At 35.9% G+C, this 18059-nt stretch overlaps 1 long non-coding RNA gene across 1 annotated transcript in view; it reads right to left on the bottom strand.

Annotated features, from left to right (window-relative positions):
• The window catches only part of LOC141278215 (uncharacterized), a 225865-nt gene extending 209546 nt beyond the window's left edge, over positions 1–16319 (bottom strand). The window contains exon 1 of the long non-coding RNA XR_012330562.1: positions 15876–16319. This is a non-coding gene — a long non-coding RNA (uncharacterized lncRNA). The remainder of the gene's footprint in view (positions 1–15875) is intronic.
• Between the last annotated feature and the right edge of the window lie 1740 nt (positions 16320–18059).

The following is an 18059-nucleotide window of genomic DNA, read 5'->3' as shown; positions in this document are numbered from 1 at the left end:
GTTGGACTGTTCTTGGGATTCCTGATGATATCATGTGTCAGAGCAATCTATTCACCCTTATGAAATCCCTGTTCAGTAGACCCCAACATGCAGTGTCATTGCGGCCACTATAAGTACAAACTCCCAGATTCTTTATGCCTTAGGAAAGGGCTATCTTTCCACAAATATAATTTTAAGAACCATGTATCATTTACTTCTTAGAAGCAAGAATTATATCAAAGAAAATCATTCTCTAAATTTATATAAAATCATATTTAACCATTGAATTTCAAATATGTTCAAATTGAGCATAATTATATTTAATAAAATTAAAAATAACAAAATTCAACATTTAATCATAATTAGGGACTAGGTTATTTATAATACATAAAATAATTATGTCTTACTTTTATAGGAGCCAATTCGTTATGATATTCTGATGCTTACATTTTCTGATATCTTATTTTCCATGGAAATGGCAACCATATTGGGATGTATTTATTTTGACATTGTGTTCCTCAAATATTTATGAGTAAATTTTAATTTTTAGAAGCTACATTTTCTAATTACAACTATTTTGGATAAAATTAAACATATATTTTAAGCTAAAGAGTAAATCTCAAATGCGTTCATCTATTTATGCTGCAAATATATTACAGTACTTCACTGGGAATCTTATTATACTTTAGGGAAAGAAACAAAGCTACTTACTTTCTTAAATATCTACATCTCATCAATATATCACTCATTGAAATATTGCTTAATTTAAATTTTAGGTTTTTTAGAGTTTGAGTAGTTTTGGTCCTTGTAATTTATTGAATTATATATGTTGTCTACATCACAAAATGACTCACAATAATCTTTCACTAAGTAACTCTTATTTTAAGTATGACTTTCTTATACTGGATGGATAAAAAATGTAAATGGCTTTTTAATTTAGATTTAAATTTCAGATAATCTGAACATAGGATTTATAGTCAAAAACAGCCTCCTTGATGTTATTCCAATTTTCTACATTGAAGAACTGGCAACAAATTTCTGGAGACGTTGAAATTTCTTTTCTGTCAATAATAAATTTTTCATAGTTATCACTTCTGCTCTATTCAAATAAGGTTTCAATCCCCTAAATACTGTAAGAACATTGTACATTGTATATACATGAGTTTTTAAATTTTTATTGGAATATAGTTGCTTTCCAATGTTGTGTTAGCACATACATGAGTTTTAATTCCTGAATAGTTAATCATATATATTTAGTTAACGTGTAAGATAAATGTAAATGTAATGATTTAGCTTATAATATTAATGTTTCCTAATAAGTCATGCCCAGTTAGTATATAAATCATGTCAGTTATTTTTTAATGCCCATTAGATATTTATGTTTATTGATGAACAGTAGATTTACATTGTTGTATTAGTTTCAGGTGTACAACAGTGATTCAATATTTTTAAAGTTATTATAAAAGATTGGTTATATTATCTGTGCTTCACATTACATCCTTGTACATTATTTTATACTTGTCTGTACCTCTTAATTCTCTTCCTCTATCTTGCCCTTCCCCTCACCACTCTCCCATTGATAAACACTAATTTGTTCTCTATAAGTCTGTCTCTTTTTTGTTATATTCATTAATTTTTTTTTTAGATTTCATCTGTAAGTGAAAAAATACAGTATATGTCTGTCTCTGATTGACTTACTTCACTAAACATAATATCTTCCAGGCCCATCCACATTTCTGCAAATGGCAATATCTCATTTTTTTTTTTAACACCTGAGTGCTATTCCATTGTGTATATTTATATATATCACATCTTCTTTAACCATTCATCTGTTAATGGACACTTAGGTTGTTTCCATATATTGGCTAGTGTAAATAATGCTGCTCTAAACATTGGGGTGCATATATCTTTTTGAATTAGTGTTTTCAGGGGTTTTTTTGGATATATATTCCAGGAGTGGAATTGCTGGATTATATGGTAGTTCTAATTTTAATTTTTGGAGGAATCTTCATACTGTTTTCCACAGTGGTTGTACCAATTTACATTCCCACCAATAGTGAGTGGCTCCCCCTTCCCCACATCCTTGCCAACATTTATGATTTTTTGCCAGAATGACTATCATCAAAAAGACAAGTGTTAGGTAGTATCACATTGTGGTTTCGACTTGCATCTCCCTCATGATCAGTGATATTGAGCATCTTTTCATATGCCTATTGGCCATCTGCATGTCTTCTTCAGAAAAGTATTGCTATCTATTCAGGTTTTCTGCCCATTTTTTAATTGGGTTGTTTGATTTTGATATTAAGTTGTATGAACTCTTTATATATTTTGAATATTAATCCCTTTTCAGATATATTATTTGGAAAAATTTCTGTTATTCAGTAGGTTGTCTTTTCATTTGTCAATGGTTTCCTTTGCTGTGTAAAAGCATTTAAGTTTAATTAGGTCCTATTTGTTTATTTTTGCTTTTGTTTCCCTTGCCTGAGGAGAGAGAGTCTTAAACCATTGCTTAGACTTATGTCAAAGGGTGTCCTGCATATATTCTCTTTTAGGAGTTTTACAGTTTCAGGTCTTAAGCATATAGATCTTTAATCCACTGTGAGTTTATTTTTTAATATGGTGTGAGAAAATTTTCTAATTTCATTTTTTTCTTACATGTAGCTGTTCAGTTTTCCCAACACTACTTATTGAAGAGACTGTATTTTCCTCATTGTATACTTTTGCCTCTTTTGTCATAGATTTATTGACCGTATGTGTGTGGATTTATTTCTGGACTCTCTATACTGTTCTATTTATTTATGTGTCTATTTCTGTGTCAATACCATATTGTTTTTATTACTGTAGCTCTGTAGTATAGTCTGAGTCATGGAACACCATACCTCCAGCTTTCTTCTTTGTTCTCAAGATTGCTTTGACTATTCAGGATTTATTGTGGTTCCATACAAATTTGAGAATTATTTTTTCTAGTTCTGTGAAAAAATGTCATGGGTCTTTTGATAGGGATTGCATTAAATCTGTAGATTGATTTGGGTAGTATGGACAATTTAACAGTATTAAAACTATGGAACTCAGCAAAAGCACTTCTAAGAAGGAAATTTATAGCAATACAGGCATACATCAAGAAACAAGAAAAATCTCTAATAAACAACCTAACCTACCATCTAAAGGGATTAGAAAAAGATTAACAAGCAAAGGCCAAAGTCAGAAGGAATAAATTAACAGAAATCAGAGAAAAATAAACAAAATAGAGACTATAAAAAAAAAAGAAAACCAAGAGGTGATTTTTTGAAAAGATAAACAAAATTGATAAGCCTTTAACCAGGCTCATTAAGAAAAAATAGAGAACCCAAATAAATTAAAAAATGAAAGGAGAAATTACAACTGATATCACAGAAATACAATCAAAAAAGAATACTATGAACAGTTATATGCCAACAAACTGGACAATGTAGAAGAAATGGACAAATTCCTAGAAACATGCAATCTTACAAGACTGAATCAGGAAGCTATAGATAATCTGGACAGACCAATTACTAGTATTAAAACTGAATCAGGGCTTCCCTGGTGGCACAGTGGTTTGAGAGTCTGCCTGCCGATGCAGGGGACACGGGTTCATGCCCCGGTCCGGGAAGATCCCACATGCCGTGGAGCGGCTGGGCCCGTGAGCCATGGCCGCTGGGCCTGCGCGTCCGGAGCCTGTGCTCTGCAACGGGAGAGGCCACAACAGTGAGAGGCCTGCGTACCGGAAAAAAAAAACAAAAAAAAAAAAACTGAATCAGTAGTCAAAAAACTCCCTGCAAACAAAAATTCAGGACTGGATGGCTTCAGAGAGAAATGCTACCAAAAATATAGGTAGGGATAGGTTAACACCTATTCTTCTCAAACTATCCAAAAAATTTGAAAAGGAGAGAACACTCTCAAATTCATTCTACGAGAATACCATGACTCAGATATAAAAAATGGACAAAGACACTACAAAAAAAAAAAATACAGTCCAATATCTCTGATGAATATAAGCACAAAAATCCTCACCAAAATATCAGCAAACCAAATTCAAAATACATAAAAAATATCATATACTGTGATCAAGTGGGATTTGCTCCAGGGATGCAAGGAGGGTTCAATATCTACAAATCAATGTGATATACCACATTAACAAAAGGATAAAAATCAGATGATTATCATAGATGCAGAAAAAGCATGACAAAGTTCAACACTCATTTGTGATATAAACTCTCAGCAAAGTAGATATGGAGGGAACATACTTCAACATAAGTCCATATATGACAAAGCCACAACTAACATCATACTCAATGGTGAAAAACTGAAAGATTTTTAGTCTAAAATCAGGAATAATACAAAGATGCCCACTCTCACCACTTCTATTTAACACTGTATGGGAAATTCTGGTCATAGTACAAGAAATAAAAGACATGCAAATTGGAAATGAAAAACTAAACTGTCACTATTTGCAGAAGACAGGGTACTGTATATCAAAAACCCTAAAGTAGGGCTTCCCTGGTGGTGCAGTGGTTGAGAATCTGCCTGCTAATGCAGGGGACACGGGTTCGATCCCTGGTCTGGGAAGATCCCACATGCCGCGGAGCAACTAGGCCCGTGAGCCACAACTACTGATCCTGCGCATCTGGAACCTGTGCTCCGCAGCAAGAGAGGCCGCGATAGTGAGAGGCCCACGCACGGCGATGAAGAGTGGCCCCCACTTGCCACAACTAGAGAAAGCCCTCGCACAGAAATGAAGACCCAACACAGCAAAAATAAATTAATTAATAAACTCCTACCCCCAACATCTAAAAAAAAAAAAAATTCCTTCTTTGTTAAAAAAAAAAACCCTAAAGTCACCACCATGAAACTATTAGAACAAATGAATTCAGTAAAGTTGCAGAATGTAAGATTAATATACAGAAATCTGTTGCTTTTCTATACACTATTAACTATCAAAAAGAAAAAGGAAGAAAACAATGCCATTTACAATTGCATCGAAAAAGAATAAAATACCTAGGAATAAACATGAGAGTGAAAGATATATACTCTGAAAACTTTACGACATTGATGAAAAAACTGAATATGATACAAATAAATGCAAAGTTATTCCATGTTCATATTTTTTATCAATTCTCAATTAGGATCATTTCCATGGGCTTTGTCCCTTTCCACATATAGTCTATACTGTATATTGTTATAAAAGGGTTGCTTTATAAAATGCATTATGCATTCATTATAAAATAAAGAATGTTAATTTAAAAGTAAATATTTTAGAAGTATTATTGGTTTGATTACTAGTATTTATGACTATTTTAAGAGTTTAATTAGACTTATTATAAGAATTTACTTAGAACTCTATAAAAGTTTACCTAGAATTCCTTTAAGAACACTGAAATTTCTTTCCAATTGAATTTCCCAACTTTTTATAAAAATTTGAAAATAAAAGCTATAGAAATAAAAAAAAAAACAAACACAATTTGGTATTTGGTACCATGTAGCTTTTTTAGTCTTTATTCATCTGTATAATTCTTTTTTTGCTGATAAATGGGAAAATAACGCACAGATCTTGGGACACTTGACTCCTGAAGATTTCAGCATGAAACTACTAAAAATAAGAATAGTGTTCTGTGTAACTTTTTAAATTACCATATACGTTAACAATATTTTTCTCAAGTCACTTACTGCACAGTCTACATTCAAATCTCCACAATTGTCCTTAAATTGTCCTGTGTCATTTCAAAACATGAACCAGAATTCAAACAAGATTCACATATTGAATTATCATGTATTTTTAGATCCTCCAGGTATCCACATAGCTGCATTATAGTATAGGCAAGAGATAAGACAGACTAATAGACCAAAACAAAAATTAAAAAAAATAATGCTCATACAAATATTTCATTTATGACAAAATACAACAATGGGAAAAGTTTTTTTTAAATAAGTGTTTCCGGGTCATTTGGGTAGTCACGTGCAGACAATCTCGACCTGTATCTCACACTATATACTAACATCAATTTTAGATGAATTATAGATATAAATGGAATGGTGAACAGTAAAGCCTTTGGAATCAAACAAAATTCCTTACAGTGTTACAGTATACAAGGTTCTATAAGTAAAATCCCAAACAATAACACTACCATACAAAAATTGATAAAATTTACGACATTAAATGTAACAACTTATTTACCAAAAGACACCAAGAAGAGAGTCAAGTGTAAAGTGAGAGTAAATATTTGCAATACATATATCTAAATGTAGTAGATTCTGTAGTGTTCAGGCCACCAGCATTCACTTCACCAACTGCTGAAGAGTGTTAAATAGTTGACACTGTCCAGCTTAGTCTCCCCTCCTGGCAACTGTCCTTAGCTTAAGACAACAATCTTGTCTAATATCAGACCTCCTCCTAGAGTTAGCATGCATCTAGTGACTTGATACCATGGTGTAAAGTTTTGGCTCACATGTCCCAATTTGTTAATATTCTGCAGAGACATTGCAGTGCCAGCAGTCCAGAGGGGTCAGTTGAGGCCTTTTCTGTGACTTCGTCAGAGCACACCTTCCTTTCGTTTCTCCTCAATCCTGCTTCCTTCATTCCCCCAAAGTTTTTGATCCTGGGACCATTCCACCATAAATTTCCTCCCTGCACCTCCAACTCAGGGTCTCTTTCCCAAGGAATCAGACTTGTGGCTATGAAAAAGGACTTAAAGGATATGTAAAGACTTTGAAATCAGTAAGAAAAAGATCATACTCTAGTAGAAAAATCAGCAACAGACTGGAAAAGGCACTTCATAAAAGGAGATATTCAAACAGCTAAAGAAAATGCCCAGGATTTTTAGTCATCAGAGAAATTCAAATTAAACTTTCATAAGATATTCCTTAAAATACACCAACATGGCTACTATGAAAAAGGCAAACAATACAGTATTAGAGAGTCTGTGTAACAAGTGGAGCTCTCATACAGTGCTGGATAGGGTATATAATCGTATAACTATTTTGAAACTGTTTGGTATCATCTACTAAAGGTGTAACCCAGCAATTCTTCTTTTGGAATAAACTCAACAGAACTGCGGGCACTGAAAGAAATGTGCAATGAAAAGAATGTTCCTACCAACATTAAACACAATAGCAAATCCCAGTGATACCCACTGAGAGAATGGGTAAATAACATAGGGTGTTTCCATATAACACCATACTACACAGAAAGAAAAAAAAATACTGTCGCATGTAACAACATGAATGAATTCAGACACAAAATAATAAAGTCTGTTTTTACATAAATTTTAAAAGCATACAGAACTAATCTATAAAATTAGACATCAATAGAAAAAAACTTTATTTGGTATGATCTCATAAATCTAGGAGGAAAATCAGCAGCCTTACTACCAGAGGAGGAAGAATTAATTTGGAGTGGAGAGCGAAACCCACAGCAGCACTGTCAGTATGAACAGCAAATTCATTAGGAAAGGAACGAGGGAAACATGCAGCTCTGACATGGGGTCACCACTGAACTTGGGATACAAATGACAAATGGGGTGACACAGCATCCAGAATTTTAGTGGGGTTTCAAATGAAAGAGAGAACCTATGAAAGGCAAAATAAGCCCCTCTCATATACCTTGCTGGGAAACTCTTCATGTATGCAAGGAAGCTCTGGGAGGGCCTAGCACAGAGTAAAAGCTAAGACAGATTCGAATATGGCTGAACTCTGGGTGCAGTCTCCAAGTGTCTCAGAGATCCAACGGCAGACTGTGGAATCCTTCCAGGTTCAAAAAATATAAACATAACTTCTGCCCAAATAATTGGCTGACCTTTATGATATCCAGACACAGGGCTAACTCCTGAGAAACTAAGAAAAAAATAAAACTAATAAGTTAAAACATAAAGCACAGACATGAGCAACTGCACAGCAAGGAGGAGACAGATTTCATAGAATGAGTCCAGGAAATACACCATAGAAAATTCAGAAAAAAATTCAGAATCCACAATTGCCACAATACACTATCTAAAATGTAGAGTCTTAAACAAAAATTAAAAGGCTGTCAGAAAAAGTATAACCCATACTCAGGGAGTCTCACTAGAGAAATAATAACTCTCTCATTCTAACAGTGAGAACAAGATGCATTACCTACAAAATCCTGTTTATTTGAGGCCCAAAGACCTGACATTGTAAAGTAACCTAATAAACTAAAATCCAATAGGTAATATCTCCCTCAGCTGTGATGGACACAAGCTGCTTTCTTCTGATTGATCAGAGAAAGGAGGAAGAAACCATCATAGATGCAGAAAATAAGACGTGATGAAGTTTCAGTGAATTAGAAAAGGCTGAGCTAGCGCTCCCTTGACAGTTTAAAATCCCCGGGTGCCTCAGATACAAGGCGAATTTGCACCCACCTGCCAACTTTTTTTTTTTTTTTTTTTAACAGGCTTCAGTGAAGCTCAAAAATTGTGGGAAGGGGAAGAGAACCAAGAAAGCATCCCTGTGAGGCACAGGTGCACTGGTGAGATATAGCCTGAGGGTGGAACAAGAAAACCAAGTAAATTTTTAAACATTCACGGTATGGCAGATAACTGAGAGAAACCTCCACTGAGAGTCAAACAAACAGCTCCTTTTGTTTGTCATGTGAGGGCACAGCAAGAACGTGGAAACACTCCACACTCTAGGTCTTACATTTTGTGTGAGGTATCGACAATCTGCAATGAGAAGGGCAACCGGTTTGCGATGTTTGAGTGACAACTGTTTGACATAAGGCCTTTTTGAGCCAAGTTCCCTCGCTTTCCAATTCCCTCCATCATTAACTTACATCTCAAATAACCCCACGTATAAGCGATCCTTATGGCATGCTGTAACAAATTTAGAAAAAGAAGTTCCCTTTTTGACAGACCTTCAAGTGCCAGTTACAGTTCAAATATAACAAATTGCTTGACAACTCATATGCAATGTAATCCCTCCCTAATTAATGTATAAATACTTGCACTTCTGTAGTCCTGCCTTTTCTCCAATTACCCTGTCAGCACCAACTTCAGGATGGTGAAGTCCATCCTCTGGGAGTCTCTGCTGATGTGAAATACTAATACATTTTTATTGTTTATGTTTGGTGTTTGCCATGTCATTAGCACAGTCATCTGGTAAATTCCCAGATTATGAGGGGATAGGTGACTTTGGGGAGGTTCCTTTAGGGTCAATCAAAATACCATCTACCATTGGAGAAAAGGTAGGAGAACAGGGAGTGACACTCCTAAGGTGAAGGTACGGGGTGGGGGTAGGGGGGTTAAAATAGGAATATAGGGCAGAAAATCTGAGACAAAAGTTCTAGCCCTCAGAGCTCAAATGCTGTTAAAAGGGAGCTTATGATCCTACCCTCAAAAATAAACTGAACTGCATAAACTGAATATAACTAAAGCAACAAAAATTTCCAGACCCAGTTAAATTACAGAATGTGACTCAAATCCCCACTCTAATGTCCTGAAAGAAGAATAAGCATGACTTTGGGGCATAAGTATTATTTATCTCCTGTTTTTATTTTCTACACACAATGTCCAATATGTAATCAAAAAGTATAAGACATGAAAAAAGCAAGAAAATGTGACCCCTTGTTAAGAGAATAAGTAGCCAATGCAAAGAGAATAGTCAACACAACCAGACTCAGAGATGGCCCAGATTTAGAATTATTAGATCAGATTAAAACAGCTAGTGGAAAAGTTAGACAATATATGTGAACAGTTGGGGAATTCAGTTAGGATAGAAATCATAAAGAAAAGAACAAAACAGAAATGCTAGATGTGAAATTATGACTATCAGGGATAAAAAGTCTATTCAATGGGCATATAATTATGTTAGACATGAGAAAACAGTGAATTTTAGGACATGTGCATAGAAATTACTCAAACTGAAACATAATGTGGAAAAAGTGCAAAAATTTTTTAAAAGTCTGAGATCTGCAAGATAATATCAAACAATCTAACACAGGTTAATGAAGGGCCAACAACAAAAAAATGTGGCAGAAGAAATACTTGAAAAGATAATAAATTCATGCAAGATGTCAACACACGTATCTAAGCAGCTCATGGCTCTCCAAGCAGGATAAATGCAAATAACAGCAATAGTAATAACAACAAATAAAAAAAAAAATCTATACCTAGCACAGCTTAAATCAAACTGCTAAAAAATAAGTAAAATCTTGAGAACAGCCAGAAAGAGAAAAACACATTAGATTCAGTGAAAAAAACATACCAGATACAATGAAGGAATCTTAAAAATTATGGCTAAGGCAAGAAGACAAAAGAATTAAACCTTTTTAGTAATGCAAGAAGTATAATGCCTGTCAATCAAGGATTCTATGCCAGAAGAAATTGTCATCAAAAGGAAAGCATTTGAAATTATATAAATGCATTCAATAAAGGCATTCAAAAACTTAAAAATATGTGCACTATAAGAAATGTTAGGGCTTCCCTGGTGGCGCCGTGGTTGAGAGTCCGCCTGCCGATGCAGGGGACGCGGGTTCGTGCCCTGGTCCGGGAAGATTCCCCTATGCCGCGGAGCGGCTAGGCCCGTGAGCCATGGCCTGCGCATCCGGAGCCTGTGCTCCGCAATGGGAGAGGCCACAACAGTGAGAGGCCCGCATACCACACACAAAAAAAGAAATGCTAAAGAATTTTTTATTGTGTTGGAGGGAAAAAAAACACTAGCTAAAAATCAAGTTTTATGGTAATAAGTGGAGAACACAAAAAATGAATAGATATGCTGATAAACATAAAGGACTTTTTTGTACACGGGCCTCTCACTGTTGTGGCCTCTCCCGTTGCGGAGCACAGGCTCCGGACGCGCAGGCTCAGCGGCCATGGCTCACGGGCCCAGCCGCTCCGCGGCACGTGGGATCCTCCCAGACCGGGGAACGAACCCCCGTCCCCTGCATCGGCAGGCGGACTCTCAATCACTGCGCCACCAGGGAAGCCCCCATAAAGAACTTTTTAAAAACTTCTTTAAACACTACTGATTTTTAACATAAAGATAACAACAATGTCTATAATTGGGATTATAGTGTATGTGGAAGTGAATTATATGATAGCAATAGCACAAAGGGTGGGAGGGTGATAATTTAAGCACCAATATCAACGGAATTGACCTAATTAACATTTATAGAACACTGGACCCAACATCAGAATACATATTATTTTCAACACACATAGAACATGCAGGGACTTTTTAGGGTTTAATCTTCTAACCAGATATTTTAAATTCTTCTCTTTAAAATATCCTTAGCCTTAAAAATTGAGTGTGCAGTATTCCTGGCTTAGCGAGCAACATTGAGTATCTTCTTTAGCATTTCTTAGTATCTCTGTTCCCAGATGTATTAATGTAACACATTTTGGATCACTGACACTTTTGAAATTCGCATTTGATTTTTCCTAGAAGTTACAAAGGGACAGAGGAACACCCTGACACACATAATCACAGAAACATACACATTGCCTTCAATGAACCATAGAATAGAAATTCACTCTATTGAACATAAGTAGCTGAAGACATGCCCTGGAAAATCCTCCAACAATTTTTCCAGAGCTCAGATTTCCCTCCCCATCCCCCAGGCATCACTATCAAAATCTTGGAAGGTACAGGAGGTTAATTACATCTCAAAGTGATTATTTCTCTCCTCTTCTGTCTTTCCCTTTGGCTAATGCCTCATGATTCTTTTACAAGACTCTGCTGACATCATGAATGTTAAACAGTCTAGACATCAGTTTGAAACTTCATTAAATGAAGAGTTTAGAATCAAAAGTTATTTTTGAAGTATCCAAAGCTTTTAATGTTTACAAACAAAATTTGTAGAACAATGTGCTGGAGAATAACATCAAGCAGATCAGTTGTTTTAAAATAATTTACAACTTTTTTGAAAATACAAGAACAGATTATTTGTACTAAAAATTGCTGGAATATATGAAAGACATTTACCAAACACAGCAATTTTCAGAAAGCTACATATTTTGTGCTTCATGGCTTGTCTTTATATTCACTTGCTTAGGTGAAAAATTGTGCAATCAGTGCCACATCACTGCTAAAACCTTGGAAAGTATTCCCATCAGCGAGAGTGAGAAATGCAAACTAATATAAAAGACTGCACACAGGAAATCTGTACACATTGAATCGAAAGTAACAGTCTAGATTTTAGGTATCATTATATCCTTTAATGTTCTTAAATAAGGATGCAGCAGTTTTCTATAATTATGCATTTGTTCCTCAGGATACTTATAATAATTGGCAAAACGCACATAACCTTTTTAAGAACATCAGTAATTAATCTCAAGATTGCCATAAAAATTACTGTAATTATTTTACTTTGGATCAGATGGTTCTGAGTTTTCCTCAGAAATCACTGAGCAACTCACAGAAGGATGACCTAACCATTTATTGTATGTTAAGAGTTGACCCACTGCTGATCTTTCTCTGTTGAGGAGGATTAGTACTCAGTCTAGGTCATCCATCAACGTTCAGAAAAAAAGTGAGAGGTAAATAAAGAATTAGCACCAGTTAGTGTAGCAATACTAACTTGATAGCATTGACCTTCCTTAAATATCACAATTGAAAACATTTTTTCCTTAAAAAGGAGTAAAGATACTATGTCATAATATATCTTAAGCCACAGTTATATTTATTCATCAACTAAGCACATATTTATAATATAATTTACCTTTGTCACAAAACTGTAATTTATTCTGCCCTTCAAATATAATACAGAACTTAAATAAAAAATACAGTCAATACAGACAATGTTAAATAATTTCCCAGAATTACAAAAGTAATTTTTGATTTAAGGAGAACTGCATAGTTTTTAGACAACAAAAAAGACATATAGTCTATACTATAAAACACAAAAACACAAGTTTTATATATTAAGTCATTCAGCGGGTTAAACTAAACAACGCCAAAATACCAGAAAGTCTTTTCGTGAAAACTGGCTAGCTAAGCGACTATGAATCAGCTTCTGCCAACCACCTACAAATAGAGAAACAAACAACAAAATGTTTCTGCTCTTTTTAATTTCCCTTTATATTTACTAATAAACATAGTAGCAAATGAATCCTTTAAAGCGGGAGACCATTAATGGGAAATATTTTATACTGGTGATCTAGTTCCCAAAGTAGGGGATTTATGTAGAAATAGAGACAAGATGAACCTTGTGTTAGTACATTCTGGCGATTGTAAATTTCCAGTACATCAAAGGATCACAGAAGCAGAAAATGGAAGTAAAAAAGAACCTAGATACTTAGTCCATTAGGCACAGAATAGAGCTTGTTAGACAAAGAAAAAGATAATGGAGTGATGGCCAACAACAAGGTTGCATATCTCAGTGTTGTATATCTCAAGTAAAAAGTAACACAAGTACCAACCAGCCTAAGGATTCTTCACATACTAACAATCAACAAACTGTTATATTCTTTATCTCATCCAAAGATGAAGGTATTTTAAAAAACAATTTAAAAGTCAAGATGTACCAGAAAACATATTACAAGCCAAGCAACAAGAAACATTTTCATGAAAAAGTAAGGATTTTACCTGTAAAAAAACGAGTACTGAAACGGAGCAGGACCCTGTGGGGCTCCTGGGCACAGGGAGCCTTTCTCTTCAGCCTCTATGACCTTCCCTGTGCTGCAAAGGTCAGGTTCAAACAGTTGCTAATTAGGGAAGGGAGGGGATGCAGAGACAAGGCAGTAGCAGTCAAGAAACAACAGTGCAGCCTTGGGACAGAATCCTGGTTCTGCCTCAACGGATACACATAACAACAGTTTTGAGCTCTTCTGAAGAACTAAAACCACCAACAAATGGAAGATGCTAACTACTTGATGAAGCATTATTCAGAGACGACCAGGAGACTACCTGAGGCCAGATTCAAGGAACCACAGAAACTCACCAGATTACCTGAGTTCAGATTAACGGAATGCAAGCCCTTTACACACCTGATCCTTATCAGCAACCCCACCCTTGAACCACTGCTATAAAACTCCTCACCAGATTCCCCCATGTTGGGACACACAGTTTTTGAAGGGCACAAGACCACTGTGTCCCCCTTACCTAGCAGAGCAATAAAACTATTCTTTCCTACTTCACCCAAAACTGTCTCCAAGATTTGATTCGGCACCAGTGAAGAGAGACCAGGTTTACGGCATCAGTACTACCTCAGTCCAAAACAAACACAAAAGCTATGAAAATATCACTGTGAATCACAAACAGAGTGAAATAAGGATATTCTACTTGTTTCTCATAGAAATAGCACTATTTTACACTTGATTGTGAATATAATACTTGGAATATGAAAATATAAATTGTCATATACTTAAGTAAATGTATCATATAATTACAAGTACTACAGGCATAAAAGTTTTTAGGAAAAAAAATTAAGTATGGATATACACACAGCTCAACTACTGTAGTGGAAGTGCCCAGATATGCTGAAGAATGGACTATAAGCCATGAGTTACCAGCGTGTTGTAGGCATTAGCATGTTTTATAGAGGAAATGAAGAATGCCATTTTATATGATTGGCCTTTTAGAAAGAGCCTACTTAAAAGAGTTTCTCTCTCGCTCTCTCACAAACACATTTGTTTTATATATACTTATATATCTTATATTTATGTTGTACTTGTGTGTTTATTTGTGGCTTATACAGTGGGATAAGAAGTGAGGCTAAGAAGAGAGGAAAGGGGCCAGGAGTGGTCTTATGTGACCAGGACTGTGGTGGAATCTCATCACAGAGACCTCTCACCTGTAGTTTCCTAACATGACTGATAATGCTAAATATTGTACCACTTACACCTTCTCCCTAAGTCTCTGAACTATTTGTTATTCTCACCAATATCTTTCTTCTGCCATTTGTTTACCCTTCCAGGCAACCTTCTTATGGTAGGAAGGATGTAATAAAATTCCACAATGGCTCTTAGATCCCCTAGTCCACACGTGGTCTTACCAGATGTACCTTATGCCAGTGCACTAATACCCATCCACAGCTTTAAATCATTTATGAACCCAGAGGTGTTCCCATTACTCAGCAAAAATTTTGCATAACCTATTTACCTTGAGAATTGCTGAGTTACTTAGGAGTTTCTTTTTAAAACATATATTTAATCACTTTAGACTACTTTTTCTACTTCAAATTATGTAAGACACCACTAAAATATTCCAAGTTGCAATCTATCTCAGTAACTAGAATAAATTAAAAATTGCAGGATTCTCAAACTTAGTAAAAAAAAAAATTGCAACTCAACACCAGTAGGTCGGGGTTAAATGTAAACCAAAAGTCTGTTTAATCGAGGGCAAAAAAATAAAGCAAAATAACTGGAATAAGCATAGTCTTTTTCATTAGTCACATGCATAATGCAGAGCAATTATAAAACACCAATACTTATAAAAGAGAAAAGACTCTGACAAGGATGATGTTGGGTTATGATTTTGTTTAATGGTAACGAGTAGGCTGTATGAATGAAAATCATCAAACTAATACACTTCTGGTTACTAAAAGTGTAACCTTATATTTCAACAATGGATCACCAGCATGTTTTTCAACTTTGTTGAAATATTTTTATCCTCTGTTAGGTCCTGCAGATAGCATTTGTTACACCAGAGCCCTGGTCCTCCATTACAAAATCCCATTACTGAAACATTTTTACCATTCCCTCATTTTGTATCCCAAACACCATCCCGCCAAACTCATCTATATTAATCTACCTTTTTTATCTACCATCCTCATAAAACACTAAATATGCTGCCATAAGAATAATCTGATATATTTAACTAAATTAAGTATATCTGCTTTGGTACATTATCAATCTCATTTATTTATTAAGTTCTGCTTTAAATGTGTGATAAATCGAGGCAATAAATATGAAAGCTGTTTCTCTTACCTGTGTGAAGGAACACTGTGCATTTGGTTCTGGAAGAGTGGATTTCACGGCGACCCCACAGGCAGCCCTTTGACCACATCCGGCTGACCCAACACGCTGAGATGTACTAAAGGCAACAGGGACGCTGGGAGCTTCTCTCCTTATATTCATCTAGGTCTGCACGAGTCCACGCCCTCTCCGCTCATTTATCTTAATTGCAGATTCCTGACACCCTACTTCATATGTTGACGGCTGCTTCTGTTGCCTTCACTGTGTGCAAACATTTTCAAATTCTTTTTGGTCTATGATACTTCAGTTTCTCACTCAGCTCTTGACTCAGCTTTCCCTGACTTTGGACTGTCTCCTCATTATAGGTTTTATCTCCAATCTCATCCTCAAGTTCTGTTACAAAGAAAGAAGTTCACCAGACAGGATAGAGAGGGAAAAGTACTCAGAAATGCAGCAAAATTATTGACACTATGCCTCAAATATCCCCCTTTTTTTCCCTTTAAAAGCTCTCTCAGACACACACACACACACACACACACACACACACACACACACACACACACACACACACTCAGGGTATCTAGTTAGCAATGCAACGCTGCCGCCTAAACACTCAGCTGTTCTGCATTGTAGTTGATTTTTATGTGTTTGCAGGTGGGGGTGGGAGGGCTGCCACACAAGATTGTGAGTTCCTAAAGGACAGAGGCTTCTTCAGTTTTGTTCCCGTACAGTATTATCTGCCTAAGTGTTACTATGTATATGTGGAATTCAGTTGAAGAAAAAGTCTGACCTTTTAGGGAGATGGCAGAATCTGTGTTTTACAAGATATGCCTTCCCACCCAGACAGAACAAACAATTCCCGAAACACAGCTGAATGAATGAAGGATTCTGATACAAAAATACATATCCTTATGGGCCCAAACACACACTTTTGGTGTGCAACCTGTTATCCTATCATTGGTACCAAATCTACTCACTCGTGTGTACTTTTCCTGATTCTACCCGCTGAACAATGTCTGCCTCACTGAGAGTTGGGAATTTTCACTGTTGCTACCACTCTGCAAAGAACAAAATAACATATTTCAGAAACTGTTGCCACATGGCCCCCTTTCCAGTTCACTACTCTTCAGCCTGGTAGTGTATGATGCCACATGTATGATACTTCACCTGTCACAGTCGATCCCCACTGGAAATGCTTCACTATATATGAAAAAGTTCAGGAGTGAACTAAATCATTGTAACTGGTGTGTGTGTATGTGTGTGTGTGTGTGTGTGTGTGTGTGTGTGTGTGTGTGTGTGTGTGTGTGTGTGTGTGTGTGTAGGCACCTGGTGCTCCCATTTACAAGAGCCCAGGATAGTTTCTAAACATCCTTTTTATAAGAGCACTTCACAGCCCTTAAAAAATCCCATCCCTATCCCATGTATTCTTGGAGTATGATTAACCTTAGTGTTGCATTCATCCCCACTGTAGGGGCACAGGTGTAATCCAGGCTGGGTCATTTGGAGTCATTCCCATAATGACCAAATTGAAAACGAATGGAAGGTTTCCCATCTTGGAACTTGAATGTGAGATTATAAGGCTCTCACTAGTCATTTCTCACAATGCAGAGAAGCTTAATGTAAAAAATGAAATCCAGTAAAAACTAGCAGAGGAAAGAGAAAGCGTTCTGCTAGCACTGCATCCTAGTGTCAGAGTTCTCAATTTTGTTTTCTCCTTTGGTTTTGTGAGTGTTTTTTTGTGGCTATTGAGAAGCAAGGATGAGCTAGGCAAAATTTTGTTACTCAACAGATAATTAAAGGGCAAAAGAAACTCCAAAATCTTCAAGAGGGTGCAACTATAGAAAGGAGAAAAGAAGGGACAATCTGAATTTCAAAATGAAGGAATTGAGGTCCAGCCTGAGACGTGTTTGTCTTAGTCTGACATGGGCACTATGGGTTTTTCCTGCCTGTTTTTCTTTTACTCAAAAGATGGGCATTCCAAAAGTCATACGAATTCTTCTAAATTACTACCATGTGATTTTGGAAAATGCCTTTATAAGTCGTTTTTCTTCCTGCTAATTCTGAGCTATCTTTGGAGACCAACATCCCAATAATATTTAAACTGCATATAGGAAAACATTATTTTTTGGTATATCTGGAATGGAGACCAGAAATACACTAGATGTTAAATAAATATGAAATAGAAAACTAGGCAGA

Source organism: Tursiops truncatus, chromosome 3 (assembly GCF_011762595.2).
Source record: "Tursiops truncatus isolate mTurTru1 chromosome 3, mTurTru1.mat.Y, whole genome shotgun sequence".
NCBI classification, from domain to species: Eukaryota; Metazoa; Chordata; class Mammalia; order Artiodactyla; family Delphinidae; genus Tursiops; species Tursiops truncatus.
This window is presented reverse-complemented; position numbering and strand designations above follow the sequence as displayed.